The following is a 6,049-nucleotide window of genomic DNA, read 5'->3' on the forward strand; positions in this document are numbered from 1 at the left end:
ATCCATGGATTCTGTCAGTGTTTGGATCTGTTCACCATCAACATTGCGTGCAGCAGCAACCACAGCCTCCCAGACACTGTTCAGAGAGGTGTACTGTTTTCCCTCCGTGTAAATCTCACATTTGATGATGGACCACAGGTTCTCAATGGGGTTCAGATCAGGTGAACAAGGAGGCCATGTCATTAGATTTTCTTCTTTTATACCCTTTCTTGCATGCCACGCTGTGGAGTACTTGGACGCGTGTGATGGAGCATTGTCCTGCATGAAAATCATGTTTTTCTTGAAGGATGCAGACTTCTTCCTGTACCACTGCTTGAAGAAGGTGTCTTCCAGAAACTGGCAGTAGGACTGGGAGTTGAGCTTGACTCCATCCTCAACCCGAAAAGGCCCCACAAGCTCATCTTTGATGATACCAGCCCAAACCAGTACTCCACCTCCACCTTGCTGGCGTCTGAGTCGGACTGGAGCTCTCTGCCCTTTACCAATCCAGCCACGGGCCCATCCATCTGGCCCATCAAGACTCACTCTCATTTCATCAGTCCATAAAACCTTAGAAAAATCAGTCTTGAGATATTTCTTGGCCCAGTCTTGACATTTCAGCTTGTGTGTCTTGTTCAGTGGTGGTCGTCTTTCAGCCTTTCTTACCTTGGCCATGTCTCTGAGTATTGCACACCTTGTGCTTTTGTTGTGAAATGCTTGATTGTTCGATGATCACGCTTCAGAAGCTTTGCAATTTTAAGAGTGCTGCATCCCTCTGCAAGATATCTCACTATTTTTGACTTTTCTGAGCCTGTCAAGTCCTTCTTTTGACCCATTTTGCCAAAGGAAAGGAAGTTGCCTAATAATTATGCACACCTGATATAGGGTGTTGATGTCATTAGACCACACCCCTTCTCATTACAGAGATGCACATCACCTAATATGCTTAATTGGTAGTAGGCTTTCGAGCCTATACAGCTTGGAGTAAGACAACATGCATAAAGAGGATGATGTGGTCAAAATACTCATTTGCCTAATAATTCTGCACTCCCTGTATGTGTGTATTTAATATGGAACGCTTCACTAATTTGCATGTCATCTATATACAGGGATCAGGCGAATCTTCTCTGTATTGTTCCAATTTAGTATATGTGCTAAATGTTTGATATTTTACATAATTTTTGAGAAAGAAGATTTTTCATATTGATATTAGTTTCACATATGTGTTTTATTGAATCTAAGCCATTATCCTGTGGCAAGCCAAGAAAATACACCAGCAATTCAAATCTTAGTTAAAGGGACACTGAACCCAAATGTTGTCTTTTGTGATTCAGATAGAGCATGCAATTTTAAATAACTTTCTAATTTACTCCTATTATCAATTTTTCTTTGTTCTCTTGCTATCTTTATTTGAAAAGAAAGTCCAGCACCTTGGACAGCACTTGTTTATTGGTGGATGAATTTATCCACCAATCAGCAAGAACAACCCAGGTTGTTCACCAAAATGGGCCGGCATTTAAATGTACATTCTTGCTTTTCAAATAAAGATTCCAAGAGAATGAAGAACATTTGCTAATAGGAGTAAATTAGAAAGTTGCTTAAAATTGCATGCTCTACCTGAATCACAAAAGAAAAAAAATTGGGTTCAGTGTCCCTTTAATTAAGTCATTAAATATACCCATATATTTGTTTCTGTTTTTTCATAAAAGGACATTAAACCCAAAATGTTTATTTTATAATTCAGATACAGTAAACACATTTAACTCCTAAGTGACCAGATCACTTTTCAATTTTCTGACCGTTTGGGACCAGGGCTATTTTTACATTTCTACGGTGTTTGTGTTTAGCTGTAATTTTCCTCTTACTCATTTATTGTACCCACAAATATTATATACCGTTTTTTTCTTGCCATTATATGGACTTTCTAAAGATACCATTATTTTCATCATATCTTATAATTTACTATAATTTTTTTTAAAAAATATGTGTAAATATTTTACATATCTACAACCACCAAAAAACACCCATGCTAAATAGTTTCTAAATTTTGTCCTGAGTTTAGAAATACCCAATGTTTACATGTTCTTTGCTTTTTTTGAAAGTTATAGGGCAATAACTACAAGTAGCACTTTGCTATTTCCAAACCATTTTTTTTTTTTTAAATTAGCGATGGTTACATTGGAACACTGATATCTGTCAGGAAACCCTGAATATCCCTTGACATTTATATATTTTTTTTAGTCGACAACCCAAAGTATTAATCTAGGGCCATTTTGGTATATTTCATGCCAGCATTTCACTGCCAAATGCGATCAAATAAGAAAAAATGTTTGCTTTCTCACAAATTTTAGGTTTCTCACTGACATTTTTTACAAACCGCTTGTGCAATTGTAGCACAAATGGTTGTAAATGCTTCTCTGGGATCCCCTTTGTTCAGAAATAGCAGGCATGTATGGCTTTGGCATTGTTTTTTGGTAATTAGAAGGCTACTAAATGCCGCTGCGCACCACATGTGTATAATGCCCAGCAGTAAAGGGGTTAATTATGGAGCTTGTAGGGTTTAGTAACTTTAGTGTAGTAGACACCCAAAGTATTGATCTAGGCCTATTTTGGTATATTTCATGCCACTATTTCATCGCCAAATGCCATTGAATATTTTTTTTTTTTATGGCACAAATGGTTGTAAATGCTTCGCTGGGATCCCCTTTGTTTAGAAATAGCAGACATATATATGGCTTTAGCATTGATTTTTGGTATTAGAAAGCAGTTAAATGCCGCTGCGCACCACACTTGTATTATGCCCAGCAGTGACAGGGTTAATTATGTAGCTTGTAGGGAGCTTGAAGGGTTCATTTTAGCTTTAGTGTAGAGATCAGCCTCCCACCTGACACATCCCACCCCTGATCCCTCCCAAACAGCTCTCTTTCCACCCCAACCCCACAATTGCCCCCGCTATCTTAAGTACTGGCAGAAAGTCTGCCAGTATAAGAAAAAAAGTTTGTGTTTGTGTTTTTTTAATTATATATTTTCTGCAGTGTGGGATCCCCTCTTACCACCCAACCTCCCTGAGCCCCCCCCCCCCCCCCAAACAGCTCTCTAACCCTCCCCGCCTCTCACTATTTGGTGCCATTTTGGGCACTGGTAGTTGTCTGCCAGTACCTACTTTTCAATAAATTGTCCCATTTCTTCTATATATAAATATTTTTCTGTAGTGTAGCTGCCCCCTAAATACGCTCCACCCCCTCCCAGATCCCTTTTTTAAAACATAATTTCCCCCTTCCTCTCCCAACACCCGCTCCCACCAAGACTTTAATGCACATAAGTGCCGATCGCGGGCGCGCACCCGCCACCCGCCCCCATGCGTGCTCCTGCACGCACCAGGGACTGATCCGACACTGCTGGCCGGAAGTTAGCCAGTGATGGGCCACCCACGCGCCTCCCTGCAGCTGCTCCCACCCACCAACGATCGGCACCATCGCTGACCGATGCAGAGAAGGCCACAAAGTGGCCCTCTCTGCATCGGTGTGCCAAAAATGGTATTGCAGTGATGCCTCAATATCAAGGCAATACTTTTTTTGTAAGATGTACCCTGTGCATTCTTGGTCCTTAAGGGGTTAAACAACCTCCCACTTTACTCAGATTATCAAAATCACACCAGTCTCTTGGTATCCTCTGTTGAAGGAGTATCAATGCATTACTTGGAGCTAGTTAAACACAATGGGTGGGCCAATGACAAGAGGGATTTATGTTCAACCAACAATAAGCAGCTTGCTCCCAGTAGTGTACTGCTGTTCCTGATCCTACTTTAGTATGCTTTTCAACAAAGGATGTCAAAATAACAAATTACATTTGATAATAGAAGTGGGAAGATCTTTAAAATGTTATGTTTTATCTGAATCATACAGGTTTAATTTTAACGTTACTGTCTCTTTAAAATAATTGTTATATCGATATGCTGCCTAACTTGTGTGTCCATTGTTGCCAGTCAAAAACAATATATGTGTGTGTTTATAAATTGCTCTGCTGTGCCATTTTTATTGCTGACTTAATATTTTGACAGTTTAATTATTAATGTGCATTACTTTTTAATCTCTATAACCTCACATAAGTATACAGATGTTGTACTATATGAGTATGCAATAGGTATGTACATTTTCTAAAAAAAAAACCCAAAGCTTTAAGAAGGCTTTGCAAGTTGTATCAAACCCTGATTTACAAGAACAGATTTTTGGTTGTCTGTTTTATTGCAAGACATTTGTGATTGTATTATACACTGTATACACACATTTTTTGCAGTTTTGTTATCACATTGTTTTTAAACAAACCACAAACCTGCTGTTAATATAATGTATTTTACTATTCCCTAGTTTAAAGAGATTGCTCAGTTCCATTTAATTACCATTTATTAAACGTGGCACATTTTTTAAAACTGTATGCTTGAATCTGTTCCAGAAATAGTTAATCTGTAGACAGTTAAAGGTTTTGTGCAATCGTCTTTGGACATATACACTCCGAACATTATTTTAGAACCCTGGATTCCATCCTGTATTTCTTAAACAAACAGATTTGACTGCATATATGTTGCAAATCTCTCTGGCAACCAATTGGAGAACAACAAAAAAAGAGCAATGATATTTATTAGCTGATAGTTGATTTTATGTGTACCTGCTGGTATATTATGGCTTGCACTGACCAGCAGCCAGGAATAGTTTTTATGCAGCTTGTGATTAATGTAAACTATATACTCATGTGGTGCAGATCTACTTGATTCTTCTTTGTTTTCTTTGTTTCATTTCTAGCAGTGCTAGTTAATATGACAGCGTTAGTTTTATTTATAAATGATCATTTAATAACTGAAATGGCTAAAAGTACAGTGCAAGCAATCCTGTTCAGATAGGTTTTTATATGAATGAACAATTCAACTCTAATTAGGCTATTAAATTCAACATTCACTCCCTAAAACTATTTATTGCCAACACCAACACAAATTTTGCTGATGTATTGTTCCAAAATTACATTTTAGCATTGTTATTGTCTTTGTATATTTGGTGAGCTATAAAAATAATAAGCAACAATGGGGCTTGTTTGGAGATTTATGAAGCACAAGCAGAAATAACTACAATATTTTACTACACTTTATTATAATTATATTCTTCACATTTCTTAACAGATATTAAAAGTTCCTTACCTGTTCACTAATCCTAATGAGCCTCCATATAGTTTTCTACTGCTTATAGTCATAATAGGCTCAGAAACCTCAATAAAACTCTTAAAAATATGCTCCAAAAATGCAGTCTGCATTTTAATGAGATCGTTCTGTGTAAAGGAAGCCAATAATAATGCATGGCATTCTACAGAGCAACTATAGGGGACTCCAGAAAACAAGGTCTCTCTAAAGTGCCCTTTTGAATAGGTCATCTGTGATTGGTTAAACTGTTTGGAAGGTATAAATCAATAATACCACATACTCATTTTTCATGCTTGTTGCTTTTATATACCTTTTCATGAATATTTTACTATTATTTATATATTTCTGTATTTTGCAAAGATGCACTGTATTGTAAATATAAGAAAATATGAGTGGGGGGTTTGTTACACAGCCCTCATTTACTTCTGTTCACTGCAATAAACATGATGGGCCCCATGTACTAAGAGGCGACAACATTAACTTTTTTTTAACATTTATAAGGTTAGAATTTCCTTTTTTTTAATCCCCTATTTTTTAACATATCACATAACAATAGTAGCTGTGTATTTTGTTTTAGATTAATGTATTTTTAGAAGACAAAGGGCCCCATGTATTATTCCATGGGGGGAAAAGGTTCCCAACTTAAAACCTGTCTACCCAGCTTAGTGGTGAATGAGCAGCGTACAGTGTACATCCACTACTCATATGTGGTATTGCAAAAGTATTTCTCAGTCACCCCAAAATACAAATATGTTTGGGGTGATCTCTCTCTGATAACTCAGAGGTGGCAGAAAGGCTGATGACCACTCAGTTGCGTATTTAGGTTTTGTGCTGCCCTAGGCACTCACTTATTCAGTGAAGCCTCAGCAAATGCCGACCCCC

At 37.6% G+C, this 6,049-nt stretch overlaps 1 non-coding gene across 1 annotated transcript; it reads right to left on the reverse strand.

Moving 5' to 3' along the window:
• Nucleotides 1–1,043: 1,043 nt before the first annotated feature.
• On the reverse strand, nucleotides 1,044–1,153 carry LOC128665350 (U6 spliceosomal RNA). Its single transcript, XR_008403108.1, has one exon. It is a non-coding gene; the product is annotated as a U6 spliceosomal RNA (small nuclear RNA).
• Between the last annotated feature and the right edge of the window lie 4,896 nt (nucleotides 1,154–6,049).

Source organism: Bombina bombina, chromosome 6 (assembly GCF_027579735.1).
Source record: "Bombina bombina isolate aBomBom1 chromosome 6, aBomBom1.pri, whole genome shotgun sequence".
Taxonomy (NCBI): Eukaryota; Metazoa; Chordata; class Amphibia; order Anura; family Bombinatoridae; genus Bombina; species Bombina bombina.